The sequence below is a fragment of the Desmodus rotundus genome, chromosome 4 (genome assembly GCF_022682495.2).
Source record: "Desmodus rotundus isolate HL8 chromosome 4, HLdesRot8A.1, whole genome shotgun sequence".
NCBI lineage: Eukaryota > Metazoa > Chordata > Mammalia > Chiroptera > Phyllostomidae > Desmodus > Desmodus rotundus.
The window spans coordinates 32,221,175-32,246,014 of NC_071390.1; the positions used below are offsets into that span (position 1 = coordinate 32,221,175).

Genomic DNA, 24,840 nt, shown 5'->3' on the forward strand with positions numbered 1-24,840 from the left:
TGTCTCCAGCTGAAGACAAAGCTCCGATGATGGCAGCAGGGAGGAAGTCCTTCCAGAACTAAACCGGGGCAGTTACCAGGAGGGTTCGTGGGTGCTGGGAGGCAAAATCATAATAACAACAACAAGAATAAGACGAAGTACTTTCACGGTTTGCAAAGCATTTTCAGGTTTAGTCTTGTTTGACCTGAAAGAAGTGTCGGGTTAGTCAGGATAAAGAAGTGATTCAGAGCGCCTGCAGCCAGACTCATGGGTTCAATTAGTAGCCACATGAGATTCTGACAAATTATTTAACATCTCTGTGCCCTGGTTCCCCCGCCTGTGCAATGGGGATAAAGGTGTCTCTCTACCTTACAGGGTTCTGGCAGGGTTAAATCATTGGGTATTTGCAGGGCACTCAGTGCCTGATGCATGCTGGTCTCTCTGTCCCTTGTTGTTAATCTTTGGAACAGCCCTGCCAGCAGAGCGTCCTCTTCACTTTACAGGCACGGACGCCAGAGTCCAGACTCACGTGGCCCGTAACTGTGGAACCAGTAGCAGCTGGGTCTCCTGACTTCTTGTCCCTGCACTTGCTTTTGTATAATGATTGTGGGCTGTTTGGATTCATAATAAATTGAAGAAGCAGAGAGGAAAACACTCCTACCAGGTAGCCTGCTGTTTGGAAGTACCCAAGTACACAGAGGGCAGCAGTACTTGTATCTCCTACTTGCTAGTGGATCTTTGTCTCACCACATACGGAGTGCCCCCAGGTATAATGAGGCAATACTACTGTGAGGAAACTCACACCGGCGTTGTTCCACCCCGGTGGGCACGTGCTTGGGACAGTCAGCCCCATCTAGGGTGGGCACTCACTCGGGAAATGTTTGCTCACTGTTTAATCGGATCCAGTATTCTGAGCTTTAGAGGACTCTTAAGACTGGTGGTCGGGAGGTAGTCTGAACCTATCAGTGCGGTGTGAGGATGTAACAAGGCTTGGAGCAAGGCTTGGACCACCTCAGAATGCTGCCTCCAAGGCCTTTAGCCAGTTCTCTCTAGAAGTAGACACCGTTTTCCTCATTCTGAATATTTGCCCACAATGTTAAGAATGTTTTGTGGGAAAGTTACTCAAATGACTTAATGGAGAAGGCTTGCCCCGGAGACTCAGACTTTGATGTGACCCAGACATCTAAGGAGGGTCATGTTGCTTTCTGAAGACAAAGACAATGACTTCTTTGTAACTACTGTGGGCTCAGGACACTGGAAACTTAAAGTATCACTGTGGGTAATCCGTGATACATCACCCCCTGCCCCCAAATATGCAGCTGCACACAAGAGGAAAAACTTAGCAGAGACCACAATTTTGGCTGTTCCTGTAGTGATTTTGAGGAAAAACGGTGCTATTCAGTATTCCCAAAACTTGCTTCATCGCCATGCCCACTCACTGCACTGCATGAAAAACTCTGTCTGCAGTGGCACGCCCTCCCCCGCTGCCACTGGGCCTGGTGTGTGGGAAGCACTCAGATTTCTTGAATGAACAGACCTATCTGAACTGTGCCTTTGTCTTCATTTTCCATTATTTTTGACGAGAAGTTACCATGTAGATGTCTTCAGGAATTTTTGCTCGAGTCTTACATTATCTTCTGTGTCTGAACACACCACATTATACTGTTTCCTTAGATGAAGGTAACGATGTTTTCAGAGTTGATTCCAACACCTGCTTTTATAAAGATATTTATATTCTAAATAACAACACCTATTCAGAGAGTAAAGGGATTAGCTACTAATTCGGTAGAAACGACCCATGATTTGTGAAATGCTTGTGAGAATCAATCGGTTCTTAGATTTAATCCCACTTACTTTATTCTTAGCTCCGTGAGAGCTTTTGGCCTTGCTGAGTAATCTCGGATTGAATATTAATAGTTTCTTCATTGTCTTTAACCTGACCCCATTTTACAGCTAGAAAAACAGATCAGCCTTATTTCCTGTAATGTCAACAACAAAAGTAATAACATTACTGTAACTGTGTGAGGAGCACCACCCTGAGTTCTTTTGTTGATTACCCTATTTAATATCCTTAGCATCTCTGTGACCATTATTTACAGAGGATGAAACGGAGGTCCAGCCAGGATGTGGCTGTGTGGCCACACGCCTGCCCATAGCGTTCACACACGCCCACTGGCGTGAGCCCTCTCACACTGCCTGCGTCTTGGAACCATCTTGAGGGCTTTGGAAGCACTCCAGGTCTAGGTGCATGGCTCCCAGCCCCGCCCCCTTCCTTCGTGTGCTTGTTTACTTGGTTTAGGGACTCGGGTAGGACTGAGAACTCCAGCAGCGGCAGCGGCATTACTCGGTAACTTGTTAGAAGTAGAAATCCTTGGGTCCCACCCAAACTTACTGAACTGAAACCCTGCGGGTGAGGTCCAGCAGGCAGTGTTTTAATAAGCTTCTAGGTGAGTCTTCTCTTGAATTGTAAAAAACACCTAACATTACATCTACCGTCTTCGCCATTCATGAGTTTGCAGTTCAGTGACGTTAAGTGTACTCGCGTTGTTGTGAAACAGATCCCCAGAACTTTTCACCTTGCAGATCTGAAACTCTACACCCACATAACCACAGCTCTCCCTTCCCCCCACCCCGGCCCCTGGTGGCCACCAGTCGATTTTCTGCCTCTATGTCTTTGACTACCTTAGATACCTCATATAAGTGGGATTCCAGGTGATCCTTCTGCACACTCAAGTTTGAAACCACTGAACTTCAAACTTTGATGTGGCTCATCCCGCTCCCGACTCCCAGTCCATCATCAGTATCAACTGCACCAAACATTGCAAACACACCTGTGCGCACTGTGCTCTCTAGTCCCGCCTCTGCCACTTCATCGTTCTGAGTCACCGTGATCAAGTTTCTTAATTTCCCTGAGGTGGTTTCCTTACCTGTACAACGCAGGTAACCTAACAAAGCAGGTAAACTCACTAAGCAGGTAATCATTTCATGCAAGTGAAATGATTCGACCCATGTGAAATATTTTGTAAGTTGTCAGGTGATATAGTAGTGAAATACTAAGTGTAGATGTAACGCTCATCTCTTTTTAAAATTTAGCTTTTGTTTTTATTGAAGTCGTATAAGCTCGTCTAGTTCCACAAGGCCTCTCGTTCCCTTTCTGTCATTGTTCCTCTCCCTCCCCAGTTTCTTATTTGGTGTTTATCTTAAACTGTAAACAGGATTCACAGGTACCATATGTAGCATAGTTTGATTAACCTTCTTGCAAACAAATTTTGTTTTTCTTGGATTTACTAATTGTCTTGTTTTTTTAGAAAATTATGCACTAGCCACTAATTTAGCCACAAAGAGTATTCCATGTGAATGTCTTCTCAATATCTTAAGACATTTAGGTATTTTATCCATTTTATCTTCTTGACAAAATGCCCTGCCCCAGTCTAGACTGCTTCCTCTCCAGGCTCGCTGTGCAGCAGATCCCGAGAGGGGCTCTTCAACACATCCTGGGGATTTATTTCAGCTCGCTTCTGTCTTGGCATCCCTGTTTCCCTCATTCCATATTGTCTTCTTTCTTGGCTTACTCCCTTATTTTATCAGAGTACATCTTCTGGAACCTTCCTAACAGAATACACGGACGTATGACTTTTGAGTTGTTTTATATCTGAGAATGTCACATTCATATTTAATTCATAGTCTGGGTACGTGTAGAATTCCAGATTGGAAATCTCTGAATCTCAGAATAGTGAAGGCTTTGCTCTTTGTCTTCTGGCTTCTAGTATTGATGAGAAGCAAAGACCTTCTGGTTCCCAGTCCTTTCATTTTTTTCTCTTGAACTTAGTTCTTCTCTTTATCTTCAATGTTCTGAAATGTCACACTCATCCCTTGGTGGGGAGTGTGTTTGCCTTTATCGTGCTGAGGTCCAGATGGGCACTTCCAGGCCAGAAACTCATGTCCTTCATTTTGAGAAAATTTTTGAAGAATATCATTACCGATTTTCCTCTTTGTTTTCTCTGCTTGTACCTTCTGAAATTCCTGGTCGATGTTGACTTACTTGTTTTATGACTGTCTTATCTTTTCTCCTGTTTCCCACCTGCTTTGAAGCTATTAGAATATTTTCTTTACTTTGTAATCCTTCTGTTAAATTTTTCATGTTATCATGTTTTTACTTTCTGACAGCTTTTTTTTTTTGGTTGTTCTCTGAATGCTTCTATTTTATAGAATCTTATTTCATGACAGTACTTTCTGTTAGCTCTCTGAGGAGATGAATGCTATGCCTTTTTGTTTTTTAAACTTTCTTTTTCTACATAATTTTTAAGTTGCTTTTTAAAAATACCGTTTGTTCTTCTCTTTCCTGTTAGATACTTTCTTTGTGTGTCTGATGATCCCCGAATGTCTGTGCATGTTTAAGAATGGGACTTCACAGATTGGATGATGTGGCTTCTCTGGGGCTGGTAAGTCAGTTGCCCTTACCTATCTGTGTGATTTCCAAGCTTCAAAAAGTTTAAATCTTTAATCTCTCCTGGTATCTTTGTCATTGTGGATTTATGCCATTAAAAAGCAATTATTGTTGTTATATTGGGGTTTTAGGAGGGCGAACTAAATATGTGTGTTTATGCACTGTCTCTAACTGGAAGTCAATGTAGAAGTCTTAAAAAATAAATCCAGGGCAGGATTTGTGGCTTTGGCATGTGGTCAGACACTTACCTGCAGTGGTGAGCACTAGCTGGCGTTCGTTTATTTTTAAGGCATGATATATATTTAGATTGTCTCAGCAGAGATCTTGGCTTTCTTGTTAACTCTGCAGCAGCTGCCTCTTCCTCTTCATTAAGCACTTTCATGTCAGATATAAAATACCAATACATTTATAAATAATTGGGCTTTGCGATAAAAAAATAAGAATCCTTGAAAAACATCCCTATTGATGTTTTAAAGGGAATTTTTTGAACGTGAGCGCATAATCCTTAGATGAAAGTGCAGCTGACACATTAAGCCTTTCTACGTGCAAAGCCGAGCGATAGGGTTTAATGCCATTCGTCCTTTACCACCCACGAAGGGCGCTCCTCAGGCCGGAAAGACTGGACACAAATACGGCATAGGGAGTGAGGCTGTATTTGTGATTTCGATCCCTAGTAAATGCTTCAGCAAAGCATTCAAGCTCCGATTGTCAGCGAGTAGGTAAAAAACTGTTGTAAAAAACTAACCTTAATTCTGATCGCAGGTCTCTGCAAAAATAAGCAGTTTTTAGGAGAGCAGTGTGGTTCCTTTAATATCGGGCAACTGACCTTGGGTTGTTTCATGACATGCTGCTTGTGGTGACAAATTCAGTTGCTTTCTGTCCTCTCTGAATGTTGGACATGTCCTCTGTCAAATATTCGTGCTTCCTTCTCGCTTCCTGGAGCACGGACTCTTGGAGGAGTGCCGTGGTCTTCGCCTGGCCCTGGCTGATAATTAGATAACGGCAGTTCTCTTCAGGTTTGCAGCTCTGTGCAGTAACAGCTCTTCAGTAGCTGTCACTTCACCACTGAGAAAGGAAAGGAAAACCTCTCTGCTTCCATGCTGATTGCTGTGGAAGCTTGCCCAAGATACATCCTTTCGTGCAGAGCTGTGTGCAAAACCGAGAAATTGCTTTCCACTTAAAAGCACCAGCCTATTATTACTCCATAAACCTTTGAGGAAATTACATTCATAGGTTTTCTAAGTTTAGAAAGTCACTTATTAAAGCCACTGACAATCTAGGGGTAATTTTAGTTATTGTCTTGAGGTTGAATTAAAATTAATAGGAAGCACAGTGCTGTGGAGATGCCTGCTTGTTTAGTTTAAAAAGAAACACTAACTATAAATAAATTATGAATTCTCATAGTTCAGGAAAGGTCCCTTTTTGCTAAATTAGCATCTCCTCTTTTTCTCTCTATTTTTCTCTCTTCCCTGTGCCTTCTAAGTATGTCTCCATATATACGGTACTGAAGTCAGTTAGTTCTTGGGGCTGTGTCTGCTAGAGTGTTTTGGGCTGAGCTTCCTGAGTTTTATCATCATTGATTATGGGTGTTGCTGCTGGGGCCACACTTGCGCTGTTAAAGCTCTAGTCGAACCGTGAGCCAAAATAGTTCCTTAGTGACCCTTGGCTTAGGTGAAGTAGCCTGAATCTTTTGAAAGACTTTTAAATTCTGTGAGCGGGCACAGGAAAATAAACTTTTTTTTTTTTTTTAATTAAAAGGAACTAGAACTGCAGAAACTAGCAGTTTCTGATCTTGCTGGAGCTGCCTCGCTCCCAGGGTCTGCAGCCCCAGCTCTGTGCAGTATTTACAGATTACTGGATAAAGAATCGAGGAAGAACCGCGTACTTAGAGCTCCAAGTGATGTAAATGATATGCCTGCAGGGCAATTATTATTTAAAATTCCCTTCTGTTGCCAACATGATGTTGGCATTAGTCTGTGGTAATTACAATTTGTATTCTTTAACAAACTTCTGTTGCCAGGAGTTTAGCACATACAGATATGATAGAGTAATGGGTGATGATATGAAAGGTGCTGTCAGGAAATGAAGGGTTAAGTTTATGAGATATGTGACTTTGCAGCTCAAAAAATGTGTGCTACAGACTACAGCTTTAGCGTTTGTGATTTGAGATTGTCATGAATAGGCCCCTCATCTGGTTGAGAATTTTAACAACCCAGTTTCTCCATGGAAAAATTGCTCTTTAGACAGAGCGTGAATGAAATATTCTATCCATTGTGGGACTCTCTCTGCCCCTGGAGGGGGATGAGAAGAAAGGGTGGCATTTATGGAATTTGGCTATTCTGCGGAAAGGGGTGTGTTCCTCTAGCTGCAGCTGTGGTATCTGCTGGGAGGATAGTGGGGACAAGGGTGAGTTTTAAGAGGCTCTGATATCAACGTCAAGTACTTGGTGAGGGGTTTCAAAGGTTGTTGGCTTTCCATGTGAGTTCCCAGGATCTGATGCCTGTTGTGGAGGCCATGGTTATAACATTGTTCTAGAGGTTTACTGTTTGGTCGCTAAAAGGACGAACGGACTGTGTTTCTGTTTAAAGAAGCCAGCTGCAGGGCGAACTGCTCTAGCATGCCTGTCCTCCACCTTCGTGTGGGGCATCTCTTGGATTACAAACTGGGGCTGAGTGAGACTGGTAGTTGAGGGTGTTTATCATCTCGCACTTGGCTTTGGTTAGAGAATCATCTGGGGGGGTTCCCACTCTCTCTAACATGGGAAGTGTGATGCAGAAGGAAAGGAAGAGACCACACCCGACGGCTTTGAGGGTGGTGCTCTATCAGAGACAGCTCAAGCAGGATGTGGAATGCAGCTGGGACCCTGGGAGCCAAACAGCTCTGGGAAAGCCAGAAGCGTGTGTTTTTTTGGATGAACGGCTACTTTCCTTCATGTATTTTTCTTTTGATTTCCTGTAGAACATAGAATAGCCTTTCAGAAGGTATTGGAAATGTTTGCTTGGGCCCCAACTCTCCAGGTCAAATAGGTTCCCTGGAGCCCCCCAGCAAGGTGCTTTGCTGCCAGCAACAGTGCTGATGGGGGAGGGAGATCTTGAGAAAGCTAGTCAGGGTGCTAGGTATTCTGCAGGAGTCTCTCAGGGTTAAAAATTCTGATTTGTGTTCTGTTTTACTACCGAAGGTGAGTCCTGTAGCTTATGTCAGTACTATCTATATTAAAGGGAAAAGGAGAATGAGGGGCGTTTAGGACCAGCGATTACAGAGAAGGTGAAGTTAAGAGGAAAACAAAAAGGATCTAACTTTCATAATATATTCATATTTAGTTTAAAAAGTTAATAAACTAGGTGTCTTTGGAGTACAATATTTCTTATTATTTTTTGCAAGGTCAAAGACTCTTAATTTTAGCGATGGAAGCTGTTCTTCCGATACTTTTTTGTTTTGCAAAAACCCAGTCCGAAGAGCATGACTGTAACACTGCCCTGGTGGCAGGTCCCTCCTGTGCCCTCGCTCCCCTCCCTCCCTGACCCACATGGGAAGAGACCTTTAGAATGCTGCAAAGCACACTTGAAGCATGCGAATTTTATCATTTTCTGGACAAAGAATTGAGAGTTTTTTTCTCTTGTTTTGGCAAATGAGAATGTCATGGTATGAGCAGAGGGCAGGTCTCACCTCTTCACCGCCCTTTCACTCCCCACCCACAAAAGGAGGCTGCATAGACTTGGATTTGTTCAGTTTGGGGGGTACCCTCTATAATGCAGCACTCTAGTATCCTTGGTTACACGTCTAATCCCATGGTGGTTGTTTGTAAAAAATTTATTTTATTTTTAAAATTTTTTAAATTGAATTTATTGGGATGACATTGTTTAATAAAATTATATGGGTTTCTGGTGTGCAGTCCATAATATAGCATCTGTATATTGTATTGTGTGTTCACCACCCCAAGTCAAGTCTTTTTCCATCACCATTTAACCCTCTATTCCCTCTCTTACCCTCTCCCCCCTTTCCCTTTGGTAACTACCATACGACTTTCTGTGACTGTGGGTTTTATTTTTGCGCTTGATCCTCTCACTTTTTTCACGTAGCCCCTCAATACCCCTCCCGTCTGGCAGCTGTCAGTTTGTTCTCTATGAGTCTGTTTCCATTTTGTTTGTTAGTTTATTTTGTTCATTAGATTGCACCTATGAATGAAATGATATGGTATTTGCCTTTCTCTGACTGGCTTATTTCACTTAGCATAATGCCCTGTGGGCCCATCCATGCTGTCTCAAAAGGTAAGATTTTCTTCTTTTTTAACGGCCAAGTGTTACAGTATTCCATTCTGTAAATGTACCATAGCTGTTTTATCCATTCGTATACTGATAGGCACTCAGGCAGCTTCCAGTCTTGGAGATTGTAAATAACACTGCAATGACTAAAGGGATGCGTATATATTTTTTTAAATCAGTGTTTTGGGTGTTTTCAGATATATTCCCAGAAGTGGAATTGTTGGGTCATAAGGCAGATACATTTTTAATTTTCTGAGGTATCTCCATACTGCTTTCCACAGTGGCTGCACCAGTCTGCATTCCCACCAACAGTGCAGAGGGTTGCCTTTTCTCAACATCCTCACCAACACTTGTTGTTTGTAGAATTATTGGTGATAGCCATTCTGATAGGTGTGAGATGATATCGCATTGTGGTTTTTTTAAAGGCATTTTTTTAAAGACAGGTTTTTAAATATATATTATATATTTTATTTTATTTTTAGAGAGAGGGGAAGGGAGAGAGAAAGAGAGGGAGAGAAACATCAATGTATGGTTGCCTCTCACACACCCCCTACTGGGGACTTGGCCTGCAACCCAGGCATGTGCCCTGACTGGGAATCGGACCAGCGACCCTTTGGTTCACAGGCTGGTGCTTAATCCACTGAGCCACACTAGCCAGGGCTGCGTTGTGGTTTTAATTTGCATTTCTCTGATGATTAGTGACTTTGAGCATCCTTTCATATGTCTACTGGCCCTCTGTATGTCCTCTTTGGAGAATTGTCTGTTCAGGTCCTTTGCCCATTTTTTAATTGGGTTGTGTCTCTTTGATGTTGAGTCATATGAGTTCCTTATAAATTTTGGATAGTAACCCCTTATCAGATGTATCATTGGTGAATATGTTCCCCTTTCCGTGGGTTGCCTTTTATTTCATTGATGATGATTTCCTTTGTTGTGCAAAAACTTTTTAGTTTAATGTAGTCCCATTTGTTTATTTTTCTTGTGTTTGTAGTCCCATTTGTTTATTTTTTCTTTTCTTTACCTTGCCCAAGGTGATGCATCAGAAAAAATATTGCTATGAGCCATGGTGGTGGTTTTAAGAGTTGCTTTTTTGCCTGGCAGAAGGGATGTGAGCCTTGGAAGAGGCGGCCTTCACCAGTGGACCTGGATTTACTCGGCCATCCGGCCAGGAAATGCCCCTTACTGCTCTTTTCTGGTGACAGAGATGCCTGGCTGGCCCTTTGGTAGAATGCGTGGTGGTAGCTTCTCTCTCATTTTTCTGTGTGGCTGTTGTTGGAACCTTTGGTATTACAAGCCCAAGTTTTGAGTCAGACGAAATAGATCTGGGTGTAAATTCTAGCTTCTTGGCTATGGCCACGGGAAAGTAACTTAATCTTCTAAACCTTAGTTTTCTCATATGTAAAATGGGGATATTCTTTGCTTTAGGGTTATTTTAAGGATTAAATGGGATTTAATATACATCAGTACATATACATGTAAACATGTAATCTGTGTATACATGTAGATATTTATATCTGTGTTATATATATGTACACACATGTGTGTATATATATATACATACATACATATACACATACACACACACACACATTGTGCTTAGTATGTGCCCTGACGCATAGTAAGGGCTCAATACACAGCAGGTGTCATTATCATACTCTTATATATTATTGTGCTGTACTTACACGTGGGTATCGCGATACTCTGGGCCCTGCACGGTGCCCCCGTGTGCCACCCTGGCATGTGCGACGGTGCTCACTGTAGGGAGACGGAAAAAGATGCCAGGCTTTGTTGAATGGCATCCAGGTTCTACTTTGCTTTTCTTAGTTCTTATCCTTCCAACTCCTAAGCTTTTGTCTTTTCTTAATGTTCACCATGTTCTCTTAACATCTTAACTATTAAAATGGACATGACCTTTCTCTGGGGCAGGGAAGGGAGGCTGCCTGGGCACTGGCAAAGTGGCCTCATAAAGATGTGTTTCTTAATCTTTTTACCCTTTTTTGTTTACTTGTTCCTCCATGGATTTTAAGGGAGAAAGGATCTGCTCATAAAATGAACTGAATTTATTAGGCAGCCATTAGTGTTTTTCTTCTTTGCGTCAGTAATTTGATCAGAGCCTTGGCCAACAAGAGATAACTGGTGTTTGCACTTGGACTTGATGAAATTCTTGCCAGAGGCAAAGACTATTTTGGCAGTTAGCTTGTCCTCAAGGAAGGGGCAGAAGCTCCTTCTTTTACCCTATTCTGAACCAGCAGAGAATCGCAGGGCCCCCGGCACCACGTTATTAGGGCCCCAATCGCGAACTGTAGGTGCAGAGCAGCGGTACATAGACCTCGAGCACATCTCTCGTTGTGCTCACTGGTCTCTGTTCACACTTTCTAAAAGAACTTCATGTGTGATGCAGCGGCCCTAACTATACTTTTAAGGGTGCAGATTATGCTGATTTTTTTCAGGATTATTAAAAAAATATATGTTCAGAATAGTAGAAGTCCAAAAGGAATGCCCATTTCCTTTGAATCATTAACATTTTAAGGATTAACCTGAGGCTTAGTAACAGATTAACTAGAAGAAGATTTCTGTTAAGCTCAATGATTTTATATAATCGAACTCTAGTCTGATTTTGCTATTGAGGGACCAAGACTATGAGGTGTTTGTTGTGTGACTTTTTCTGCAAGACTGGTTCAGATAATAAAAACTACCAAAACAGTACCTTCCATTGTTCCCAGACTTCATTCTGGCAATGAGAAGCCAAGAAGCCTAGAAAACTTTTCTATCTGTTTTTATGGCGCCTTTCCCCTGGTGGGGAGGGCGGTCCACAGTTTGCAGTGTTTCACCAGTGTAAAATGGTCTGAAGAGGTATAACCAGTAACCATCAATTCCTAGGTCAGCAGAAGACTTTGAAAAAGAGTTGTGGAGCTGTCTTTGCTGCTGTTGTGGCACACTTAGTGTGCTCACGGCCTTGGGGCCTCGTCACAGGCTTTCCCACTAGCCCCCTACGATGGGGATCTCTCCAGCTTTTTTGGAAGGGAGATGAAGACTCTGGGAGGTTCTTCTGCCTGTCCAGATGGCATAACAGTGGCGAGTCAGCTAGTATTGATGCCGGATCCATTTGACTCCAAAGTACACACTTCAACTACCACGCCTGTTGCCTCCCAGCTAGAAAAAACCACCAAGTCCAAAATTTGTGCTTTTTCTGCTGTCAGGTTGCCTCAACATTACTGTTAATCCCTTCCAAAGAAATTAAATTCCAGTTCACACCATTTACTACATCTATAGGCCCAGAACTTACAGCCCTCACTTCTTTTGGACGAATGTCATGAGCACCCCTGGAGACTGTTCCCTAAACAGTTCCTTGAGAAGGGGTTGTGTTACATACAGTCTTCCTATAAGTCAGCCAGGCAACTGCTCCACAGGCTGCCTACAGAGCAGCCAGCACCAAGGAATAGATAAGAGTCACGCACAGTAGCTATGCTTTTCACTCAGCTTTTAATGACTGCAGATTCCCTCAAGATGTTCTAGCTTGATAAATTAAGATTCTACCCACACTGTAACAATCTAGGAGGGATATAATATGAATCCCAGAGCCACAGTCAGTGGGTCCAGCAGACAACATGGTATAGGCAAGGGAGCTGTCAGCATCTTGCAAGGAAGAACCTTGTGGCATGGTAGTCCAGGGGCGAGATCCTGCCTTGCACAGTGCAAAGAGCTGGTCTCATGGGTCGGAGAGGTACAGTCTTGATCCAGTAGAGTAGAGCCTCTTGCGGCCGAAACCAAGAGACATCAGCATGGTGTGGAGCAGCGCTCTGGTATGTGGAGCTCAGGGGTCTCAGCAGTGGACCGAAGGCTTCTTCAGTTACACCCATGGGGGTCATGTACTCCACCCCTCTGGGTCTCTCGATGAGTGTCTTGGAACTCCCGATAGCAAGGAGTAAATTTCCCCAGGAGCTTATCTGTGGGTGGTCCTGTTCTGCAGACACATCTGTTCTGGTAATATGCATAGATATCTTAGGTGATGTGTCTGCTCTGACTTAGCTAGTTTTCTTCTTGAACCAAAGTGTCATGGCTAACTGGCACCCATCTTGGTTGACATGAGTGACGCCACTTTGTTTTATATACTTTATCCTGTCTTGACTGGACCCATGCCATGTTATTGGTCCTGCTCTCCACAGCAAAGAAATAAAGAAATACCACTTCATCCCTGGCCGGTGTGGCTGTTTTTGGGCATTATCCTGCAGAGCGAAATGTCGCTGGTTTGATTCCTGGTCAGGGTGCGTACCTGGGTTGCAGTTTTGGTGCCCATTCTAGGCACAAAGGGCAACCGATCAATGCTTCCCTCTCACATCAGTGTTTCTCTCCCTCTCTTTCTCCCTGCCTTCCCCTCTAAGTAAAGAAAGAAAGAAAGAATAAGAGAAAGAAAGAAAGAAAATAGTACTTCAGTGCACTATAAATTGTTTTTCCTTATTTACATAGAGGAAAAGTGCTCAAGTAAGGTAAATATAAATTTGTGTGTGCTTTGTTTTTTTTTTTAGATCAACCTTTACTTTTGATAAAGGTTTAGGAAGATGAGGCCAGGAATTGTGAGTCGATGGAGGTGACGGCAGTTCTGATGGTGGGGGCTTGGAGACAGTAAAGTAAGGGAGGCCAGACAGCTGGACCCACTGGAGAGGAGACAGCAAGGGGTCCTCATGGCAACCTGTGCCTCAAAAATAATGTTGTTCTCTCCTTTTGTATATGCATTCCTTTGTTCACTCCTTTCTTCATTCAGGTAGTCAAGCATTCACCAAGCATTATTGGGTGGCTATTTTTTCAAGCTCTTTTTGGTGCTAGATAAGAACAAAAAGTGTGGTATATTTCATCTGCCTCCTTTTAATGGGAAGAAAAGGAAACCTGAAAGAAATAGAAATGTGTATGTTATAGCTGTTTATAAATATTGTTCTTATGATACCAGATGCTTTTTGCTCATAAAAATAGGGTATTTGATATATTTAAGGAATGTATAGTCAAGACAAAAGTGTTTAAAAAATTGTGAGGTTCTTACTCTATTTGCTTCAGACAAGTGTTTTCACGCACCCTCCCTTCCCCCACACCTGAAAGGTGGCGAGGTGAATAAACTGGGGAGGCGCCCCATTTCGTCATTTCCTAAAAACAGACATCTAAATACAAAATACAGCGATGAACTAAGAGACAAAGTAGTTTATAAATTTAATATTTCTGGAAAGTCTAAAAACCAGGGAATGTCTGGTTGTAGTGGGAAAGAATATTTTCTCCCCTTTTTAAGCGTGTGTTCCTATTTCTTAAAAGCCTACTTTGTGTCGTGTATACACAAGGACCCCAACTGGAGCGGCTCTGGGGGCAGGCAGGTAACACACATCGGTGAGTGAGTCGAACAGTGAATGGCAGCAGCGGCCGGCCCGTGACACACCGAAGGGCGGCGTGCACTGCCTGTAACAGGAGCAGGTGCCGCTGGGACTCTCTCGGCGTTGCCAGAGGGCGGCCCAGCTCGGGGGTTGAGAGGCAGATCTTCCAGTTTTCGTAGAAATTTACAGTTTACGTAACTGAAAACCTGAAACAACACCAGTGCCATGTGGGTCAGACCAGAGCTGCCTGTGGTTTGCACTTGACGGGTAGATAACCACTGTGAAACCTTTCGGTTTTGCTCCACTAGAGTGTATTGTGTGTAACCCCGAGTGCTCACCCAATAATGATCTTGGTGTTTGACTTTTAAAAAATAAAAATTTTAAGCATTAATTACAACATTTCCAGTTGAATTTGAATTGAAATGTCTTCATTTGCTATGGTTTCAGTTACAAATGCCTAGCACAGTAGGCCTTTAATAAAGATGTGTTAAACTGAACTGAATGCTAAGGAGTTTAATAACCCATAACCTTCCCGTTTACAAGAATCCGAGAGAAATTTGGGAACAGAAGAGAGTGTCAACAGGATAACACAAAGAAAATCAGTATGTTTCCTGGCTGTGGTGTCCTTTACTGTGTCAAGCAATAGAGAAAGCATCTGTTTTCAAAAATGAAGGAGCTACACAGAGGTTCAGATAAAAATTAAAAAAAAGAGGAGGGCAAACTCCCTGAATACCATTTTTCAGTGTGCATCTTTGCTCGGGCTCATTTTCTGAGCTACCGCTTCTCGGGTTTGGCTTCTTTTGATGTTTTATTTTTGTCATTCCCTTGCACTTCTGAAAGCCAAAGGTTGTCAGAATTTTCCCACTCTATCCATGTGTTCTTGTTTGCCAATAAGAACTTAAGCAGGAAAAACCTGTATTGAAAAAATATCCAGCAGTTACCAAAGGAAGCTAGGTTGCTAGACCCACAGCAAAAGCCGGACCACAAGGGCAGTGAGCCAGCACCATGCCGTGGACATCCCAGTGACGGTGGCCCTGCTGGCTCCAGCGAGGCCTTGGATGTGGGTATCTCCATGCCCCTCAGCTGCATTCTCCTCTGTCCCCGTCTCCTTGTGTTACTTGTGTCCTGGGTGGGGGCATCCGATTGTCTGAGCCTCAGTGACATGGGCATGTGCTGCGTGGAAGTGCTGTAGGAAAGAAACCATGCGTGGGCTCCCCTCCCACCAGTGTTTGCCCCCTGCGGAGGCTACCCTCACATAGGAGACACAGATGCTGGACACCGCTCTGTGTTAGCTTTTAAATCACTCCCAGAGAAAGAAGACTGGAAGCACTGGAGCTGACTAGAGGCAAAGGAGTCAGATGCCAGGTCATTCCTAGAACTTGGCACCTTGTAGCGGAATGGAGGGTTCAGAGAGGCTAAGTCACTTGCCAGAGTCATTTAATGGTAGAGGGGATTTTAACCCATTTGTACCTGATTCCCAAACTCATGCCCTTTATTACTTCTTATCCGAATGTACCTTTCATGCTACATAAACGTCAGCATTTAAAAACCCTTTCCCAATCTTCAGCTGGAAGCGAGCCGATCCTCTCTATTCGGAGCAGATGGGGACGTCGGCGCCGCCGTGGCGCGGAGGGCAGTGCGGTCGCTTTGCAGCAGTGGGAAGCTCCGCAGAGTCATACGGATGGGTTTGGACGCATGCAGTTTTGTATGAGAATCTTCTGACAGCACAGTTTTTAGAAATGATTGATTTTACTGCATTTTACAAATATCTCTTGTAGATAAGGGTTTTCAGGCACTGTACTAAGCCCAGGGCTACTGTGTCGAATGGAGTAAGATCATTTCTGCCCCTTTCACACGTGTGAAAAGGAAAGGGTAGGCACCAATATATAAACACCTTGCTTATTTAATAAAAAGCTGACAAAGGGAAAGTTTAGAGGGTAAAGAAATCTTATAAGTCCATCTAGGAAAAGAAGAAAATAACTTATGCTAACCCTTCCCCCAACATTCTTACTAAATACTTACAATTCAGGGCTGGGGAGAGTGGGCCCCAGGAAGCAGGCAAAAGCCGCAGCCAGCCCAGAGCAGAAGAAAGGCACGTGCTACATGAAGTGGCCTTTTTAAAATAATCTGCGTATCTGCTCTTGTCTTGTTCTCGTGGCTCTATGACATTTTTGCAATGGGTCAGACCTTATGTTATTGTAATCCATTGACTGTGGGTGATTCTCATGTGTTCTCTCTTGCTCATAAAGTACCCTATTGGCTGGCACTGCCTCAGAGCTGTAGAATTTTGAGCGCTCTATAGACAAGCTAGTCTGTTGCTAAGTGTGTGGCCCCGAGTGGGAGCATTTACTAAGTTCTCATTATCTCCCGTGCTTGTGGTCTGGTAAGACCAGTGGCTGTTGGGGATGTGTGATCCTAACACCTGGAGCACTAGTCTTGCAATAAAGTCAAGTTCATGATCACAACGTGAACACAAGTTACCACCGTCCCGGCCAGGAGACAGACATTTTCTAGCACACTAGAAGCCGCCCTGTGCCCTCCCCAGTCATGACTCGCTCGCTTTCCCCCAAAGGCACACAGCCCTGTCTTACCACAGCCCTGTCTTACACTAGTCACTTCCTTTAGCATGTGTTCTCTTTTGCACTTCGCCAAAGCCTTTCTACCTACGTAAGACTCTGTCCTGCTCGGGGGGTTCAGGAAAGCCAGGGCTGTAACTTGCAGTCTCCTAAGTTGTAAATGGTTCAAGTTCTTGCTTGTGAGACTGGAACTGGAGCAGGAACATGTTTGGGTGCAAGGCTGTTGCTTTTGTATTTTAACATCAGGTTGAATGACAAGTTATTGCGCTTGGCCTGAGGCCTGGTGTCTCATGACCCTGGGTGGTGCCTGCTTCTCTTTCAGGCCGACCTCCTCCAGCCTCCTGTAGTAAGTACTTTCCTTGGCGAGGTGGGGTGTGTGAGCTGGCCTGGGAGCCCTGGCAACTGTCATCTGTGCTGCCTTTGGCACTCGGAGGGAGGTTGTCAGTTCCTTCATTCGGAAGCACAAGTGTGATTAGAAACCATATACCTGTGGATCCTTGTAACTTAAACCCCAGTCACTATGGGACTGATTGCATAGGAAACGAGCTCCTTAAGGAGAGTCTCCTATGTAAAAGTATTTGACATGGTTTTCAGAATCATGGTATTTTAGAGGTATAATACATTCTTTTAATTGAGTTAGCAGCCTGTCGGCATTGTTTTATTTAGCAGCCACAAGACTGCTGGCCTGTGTGCAGAATGCCCTTCCTGTAGGCACAGCCTGGGAGCAAGGCCAGCCTCCCATCTGTCCAGAGGATGAGGGGTTCAAAAAGCTGTGAAAATCAGGGGCCAATCATGAGGCCCAGGTGGCCCACCATGGCCCACCACATGCTTTTAGATGCCCCAGAGTGCCTAGTGGGAAGCTAGCATCTGCCGAGCTGCTTACAGTTCATAAGTGAAATTGTTCTGATGCTCTTAAGGCAGACAGTTGATGCTGTGAATGAATGAGTTGCTGAAGTTGCCAGGAACTTTGTCACTGAGGTTTTCTTTTGCCAGGGAGTGCTAGAGTCTACCCAGTAAGGGCCACAGCAGTGACCAGATCCGAGTCTGTTTTGAAGGTGGAACATCGGGGATCATGGGCAGATACACAGGGAAAGGGGACATGTAGAGGAAACCCCCACCCCATTCCTGGACAGTATGGAGACAGCATTTTGGCTGTGATTTTAAAGAGATGTAACTTTGCTCTTGCAGCTTCTACAACATTGTTTTTCAAAGCATGATCTACCTGTGTAAATAGGAGGGGTACAGGGTGGTGGTGGTGGTGTGTGAGTGTGCATGTGTGCATGTGTGTGCACTGTCAGGTGTATGTGGAGGGAGTGTGAGTCAGAAATGTACATTCCTGAGCTCCATATCAGACCCACTGAACCATAATCTATGGGTGTAGAGGCCTGAGTCTTCATTCTAATCAGGCACCTTGACTTTTGTGCACAGCAGAGTCCTAGAATCTGATTTAGAAGTGGTAGTTCTTTTTTAAAAAGTATATATTTTATTGATTATGCTTATTACAGTTTTCCCAATTTTTTCCCCTTTGCCCCCCTCCACCCACTACCCTCCATTCCATCTGGCAATCCTCCCTCCTTAGTTCATGTCCATGAGTCATACATATAAAGTCTTTGGCTTCTCCATTTCCTATACTGTACTTAACATCCCCCTGTCTATTCTGTACCTACCAATTTGTACTTCTTTAAAAATATTTAATTTATTTATTTTTAGAGAGAGGGGAAGGGAGGGAGAAAGAGAGGGAGAGAAACATCAATGTGTGGTTGCCTCTTGCATGCCTCCAGCTGGGGACCTGGCCCACAACTCAGGCATGTGCACTGACTAGGAATTGAACCAGTGACCCTTTGGTTTGCAGGCTGGCACTCAATCCACTGAGCCACACCAGCCAGGGTCCAATTTGTACTTCTTAATCCCTGCATCTTTTCCCCCATTCTTGTTTCCCCCTCCCAACTGGTAACCCTCCAAATGATCTCCATATTATTGATTCTGTTTCTGAAAAGCAGAGAGTTACTTACAAAGGAGTTCCCATAAGACTGTCAGCTGATTTCTCAAAAAAAAAAAAAAAAAAAACCAAAAAAACCTTTGCAGGCTAGAAGGGGCTGGCAAGAAGTATTCAAAGTGATGAAAAGCAAGGACCCACATCCAAGATTACTCTATCCAACAAAGCTATCATTTAGAATGGGAGGGCAGATAACATGCTTCCCAGACAAGGCAAAGCTAAAGGAGTTCATCGTCACCAAGACATTATTACATGTAATGTTGAAGGGACTTATCTAAGAAAAAGAAGAAGATAAAAACTGTGAACATTAAAATGGCAATAAATTCACAACTGTCAACAATTGAAAAAAGTTAAAAAAAAACCCAAAACAACAACAACAACAAAAACAATTGAATTGAAAAATAAGCTAAGCAAACAAGCAGAACAGAAAGTGGTAGTTGCATTCATTCGTTAGGGTGAGGGTTCCTTGGATTAGGGAGAGACTGGGACCAGAAAGAAGAAAGAAGGGAAGAGCTGGGCCTCGGACTTATTTGTCGATCTGAAAAAAAAGAAATACAGGTAAACTGGTGGGGCAGGGCAGTGGTTCACACTGTCATTGCAAGAGTCTCAAATTTTAAGTTGCCTCTTTTGTGAAATGTTCTGAACCCAGATGAGACATGCTCCCTGGTGGCCTGGGGATGTCACTGCAGTCTCTCCCCCTTGCTTTGTCTGGTTGTGGAGTAGCAAGCAGGTAAACTTCCAGGGCTCAGTGGGGCGAGGCCCATGGGAAATATTAGTGAGCAGAGAGACGAGCTAGTGAGCCTTGAAACAGGTTGTAGTTATATGTCCCATCTCATTTATTCTAAAAGCAAAAAGGTTTTTCATTTTGCATCCTTCAGCCTTTCAGTTTAGCTGATAACTTAGTTCTTCCTCCATCGACAGAGAGTGGAATTGTCAAGAAACATTTGAAGCGCCACATAGATTTCTTGTTCTTTTTAGGGTGACCTTTCATTAAAGTCACTGTCTAAAGTCAAAGTGGTTGATGACTGCTTTAAATTTTTCAGGATTTGAAGATAAAGAATTTGTTACTTGCGAAAGGCATTGAATAACTACAAAAAACTGACATACGCGTGACCAACTAAGCACAGCTCATACCTGACATGTCAGTCAGAGAGGGTTCGGGCTGGAAGGAAACCCAGAAATCCTCTAATCCGGCCGTGAGTTCTGGACTCAGATGCCTGTGTTCTGCTCTTGCTCTGCCAGTTGATGCTAGCTAGCTAGCTCTGTAACCTTGTGCCTTGGTTTCTTCAGCTGTCAAATAAGGGTAGTGATACCTACTGCATAGGGTTGTTATGGGATCCTAACGATATGCCAATGCCTGACTAGTATCCAGCATGCAGTAAACACTCACATGCCACATCACAGGGGAAAAAACAGACGCAGAGAAATTTTGACTTGTCTGAAGTCATATCAATAGTTCAAGGTTCAGGAACCAAGCCTTTTAACTCCTCGTCTTATTTTATTCCTACTCACCGTACCAGTTAACTGGTTCTTAAACAATGAGTTTATATCTGCCCAGTGTAATCACTAACATGTTTGAAGCTCTGCTGGGCCTCAGTGCGCAGACTATTCTTGACCAACAAGGTGTGATTATAACATACAAAGATTAACAGATGCAGCAGGACCGTGGTTTTCTGGCAAGCAGTGCAGCCTTTAAAAATGCCTGTTAGGAAAACTGTGTAGCAGGACACAGAGAATATATGTGGACCGTGCGCACAACTGTGTGAAAACACGATGTGAAAAGTGGAAGGAAAACCACTAAAATGATCACGTGTCTAAGGGTTGGGGTCGGGCCACCAGGAATGTGTGGGGAGACCTCTTGCTCCACTGGTTCGACTTATACTTGTTACTGATAATATTCTTTCCTCTCTTTTTCAGTGCCTGGCTTTGAGACTTGGCAGTTATATTGCTAAAAACAGTAAGAAAATACATTAAACAATGCACAGGCACATGTCTGTACAAATATATATGTATGAATATATGTATATGTACCAACTGAACGAAAAATTGTAAAAATTCCCACTAAGAAACCACATTCTTGCTGAGCTATTTATACCTGCTTTTTTCCTTTCTGCTGTCTTTCCTGTGTTTAAGGAAGAGGTGTCAGATGCTTCCTCCTGTTTACATAGTTGACTGGAAATTCCTTATCGTTTTACATAGGAGAGAATGGATTTTGTTTTTAGAAACTTCTAAGGGATGGGACATCGCTGAAGATATCCCTGCGTCCTGCATGACTAGTAAACACCCGCTCCGTCATGCGGGTATCTACCCACAGCTCACTAGATGAGAAGCTTAATTCTTCTCTGCTGGTGGAAATACTTCTGTGACCTTTGGGCAGGCTCAGGACGGTTGAGAAAACCTACTAACAATGAGTACTGGGTATTAATTTGCTCTCAGACAGACCCATATGACCTTGGACAAGTTACTTCTTTAGGGCTCTGTTTCCTTACCAGTAAAAGGGGTTTAATTCTGATACATCTGATAGATCTTCCATATTCAGAGATTGGGCCAACACAGCTATATTTGACCTTTTCCCTTTTCCCCCTTCACTCCAGAATCAGGCGGGGCATCCATTGCACCTGACCGCCCTTGTGGGCAGGACAGCAGATGTGGCAGCAACACAGAAGATGAGTGATTGCAGATGACTGAGAATGGCAGTTCTGGTTGTCCCTCTGGCAGCTGGATGAGGGTGACCTGCGGGGCTGTATGGTTGGTGGTTTGGATACCGACATTGCTTAAAGCAAAACAAGTTAAAATAAAAGATTATGGCCAGTAAAACAACATTTATGGTCTTCCTTTTCCAACCTTTGTAGTTTTAGTAACAGGTCTTTGATATGTGATGTGTACCCTGTGGCATGTTAACCAGTTTCTTTTTCTTAAATCTTACTTTATTGTTTTTTAGAGAGAGGGAAAGGGAGGGAGAAAGAGGAGGAGAGAATCATCAAGGTGTGATTGCCTCTCATGTGCCTCCTACTGGGGACCTGGCCCACAACCGAGGTATGTGCCCTGACTGGGAATCAAACCAGCGACTCTTGGGTTCACAGGTCGGCACTCAGTCCACTGAGTGACACCAGCCAGGGCCCATGTTAACCAGTTTCCCTTAGCATCATGGTCCGTTTCTGGTCAGAATTCTTTTTCCCAGGTTGTCTGAATGGATTGTTGCAAGGCAGTCCTCAGTAGCTTCCAGGCCAACTTGGACTCACACAATGTGGTGGATCTCATGTCCAAGGCCTTGAAATTTCATGTCCTTAAGCTCTGACCGAATCCAGTTCTCGGTTAGTCAGGAGAGATGCCAAATGCCATTTTTCATGGTGGTGTTTAGCTCATTCCAAGTTGCTTAACTGGGATATTTCAGGCATGCAATTTAAACAGCCAGGAGTAACTTATTTTTTCTGGCAGGAAATTTCCAGTCTGGGAATTAGATTTAGCACGTGGAGCTAGAAAAGCTTGTGTATGCTTTTAAATGTCATTATGATTAAAAAAATAAGCAGATGAACAGTAATCATAATAATGAGGAAGAGGAGGATGATGGTAGTGAGAGGACACTGAACCATTCAGCACATAAAGTAGCCAACCACACTGAAATTACAATTACAATAGGGTCCAGTTGAAGAAGCACAGAGGCAGGAAGGAGTAGTGGTTACTAGCATAGAGCCAGGACCCAGGTTTAAATCCATTGCTTAGTAACTGTGGGACAAGTAGCTTGATTTCTCTGTGCCTGTTTCTTCATTTTCAAGATGAGAAGGGGTAATAATAGTACCTGTCTCTTTGGGTGACTGTGAGGATTATATGATTAAGTTAATTGGCTGTAGTACTGTCTGGCAATTGTAAGTCTGTGTTAGTTACCTCTATAACCCTAATATTTACCAAGTTCTACTCTCTCCCTCTGTCTCTTTCTCTGTGGCTAACCTACCTGAAGCTGGGAAGCAGTTCCCCATGGGTTTCCTTTGTGAGTATAGGCACTGATTTCCCTTGTTTGTACAGTCGATAGCCTTGGATGATAGTTTCTGGAGCAAAGGGCAGGCATGCTTACTGCTTGTTATAAAACATTTGGGTTCCCTAAGCTCATATAAACTCATTTTCTTTTATAGCAATGAAATTATTTTCTGGTTGCTTTGATTTGGTTTTGCAGTTGAAATTGATTTTTTTTTTTGCTAGTCTAGATTTTAGATCAAGTTCTGATTTCTTCAACATTTACATCTTTTCTTTGCATTCATTCTGTTAAAGCACATTTTCCTTTAAATTTTTCCTTTTTATTAAACATTTTCCAACATTTAAAACATACTAATAAAAAGCTAATTGATTATTTTATCTTTCTTAAAATACTTTAAGCATTCTTATTACTCTTTACTCATTATTATGGATATCTAACAAATTGTTTAATAAATAAATACTAAGTTTAGTACCCTATACTGCATATTCAAACACTGGAAAATTCTTCTGAACATTTTCTGGTAGTGTTCGAATAACATCAAGATTTGGATCTTTTAGTGAGATTAACAGCACTGCATAGAATCAGGATTTGTATAAAACATACCATGCATGGCTTATTTATATTAACTTTATTTGCAAGATTGACTCAGCATTGGCAGCAGACAGGACCATAAACACACACTTAGAACACGGTAAGAGCTATAAGCAGACTGAGTAGATTGGGGCAGCATTGCTTTTACATGCTTCTGGCTCAAGTCTCAAAAATGTTGGCCTTAACCATCACTCCTGTATGTCAGCATTTCCTGCTCTTGCTTTAGACTTGATGTCAGTTGATTCTGTGTTGATTGCTAAGCAAGCAAGAGAATTATAATACTTTCCTCCTATTTCTGGGTTTTTTTTTTAATTTGTTGATTTGAGAGAAGGAGAGAAAGAGGGAGGGAGGGAGGGAAGGAAGGAGGGAAAGAAAGAGAGAGAGGGAGAGAGGGAATCAATTTGTTGTTCCACTTATTTAAGCATTCATTGGTTGATTCGTGTATGTGCCCTAACCTGGGGTCGAACCCACAACCTTGGCTTATCTGGATGACACTAACCAACTGAGCTACCTGGCCAGGCCTTCCTCCTAATTCTTGACTTCTTTTTCCCCCCAGTATTATAAAGAACTATAAGTTTCCCAAGAAATTCTGGTAAGGAGTTCCTTCCCATTTTACTGCAAACAGTCTCCCAGTTGTCGTCGTTTGCTGCAGCGCTGCATGTGTCTGCCCTCTCAGATCGCACCGCTGAGGACCCGCCCTCTGCTCCCTCTGCTCATTCTGCTCAGCCACTCTGGCCTCCTTGTTGTCCACAGATGCACCGGGCTCGTGCTCCTGTGATGCCCCTGCTGCCCTCTCCACCTGGAATACTCCTCCACTGACACGTTTGTCCCTTCCCTTTCCTTTAGGACATGCTCCCACGTCCCCTTTGGAATGAAGCCTTTGCCGACCACTTAGCTAAAATAACCTGTCCTCCAAGCACTCCCTGTCCCCCTGTCTGCTTTCTTTTTCTCCGTGGCACCGAGCACTTACCTGACACCCTCTTGAGGAGGTTCTGTGGGCAAAGACTTAATGGCGTGTCCTGCTCTATCCTCAGTGCCTGGTACAGTGCCCGCTGAATGGCAGGGTTCTGCAAATACTTGTTGAATGAGTGAATTTCCAAGATGGCAGTTTTGTAGGGAACAAATGGGAGAGGTGAAAGATTGGTGACAGAGGATGAATTAGGAGGCTATTACCACGGTCCCCCTGAGATTTGGTAAAAAGAACCTAAATCCAGGAGTTGGAGAGGAAAAGGGAGTCCAGAGACAGGGTGGCTTGGGTGTGTTCCTGATGGATCTCATTTGGCAATGGAAGCGAGGGAAAAGGACAGCAATCTGGAATATTCCCGGTGTCTAGTGAGGCTGTAGGTAGATGATCTTTCTGTTCGGTTAAGATAGAGAATACCAGAAAAGAAAAACCCTAAGCATTTCTTTTACAAAGGAAATTGTATTAACAGGATGTGAGAATAACTTATTTCTGCAGTTTGTGTTTATCTGAACTGGAGTTTCTCAGAGGCTCTAAGTAACCCCTGCTGAAACGCTCATTTTAATTTGAGGTCAAGTTTCCTAAAATGTTTTGAAAACTAGCCACACAGGGAGGCTCTGGCCCCCAGGGAATTTATATCTTTAGATAGAGAGCTTTTTCTATATCTGGGAGCTGGATTGGAGTTTCTGAAGGTCTGAATACTT

The 24,840-nt window shown here is 43.3% G+C and overlaps 1 protein-coding gene across 5 annotated transcripts in view; it reads left to right on the forward strand.

Moving 5' to 3' along the window:
* SGMS1 (sphingomyelin synthase 1) overlaps positions 1 to 24,840 on the forward strand; it is a 277,512-nt gene that overhangs the window by 43,246 nt on the left and 209,426 nt on the right. The window contains exon 3 of one of the 5 annotated variants that reach the window (XM_071221223.1): positions 4,329 to 4,421. The exons of the other annotated variants lie outside the window; for them this stretch is intronic. The gene's annotated coding sequence lies outside the window, so the exon portion shown is untranslated. The remainder of the gene's footprint in view (positions 1 to 4,328; positions 4,422 to 24,840) is intronic. 5 annotated transcript variants of the gene reach the window in all.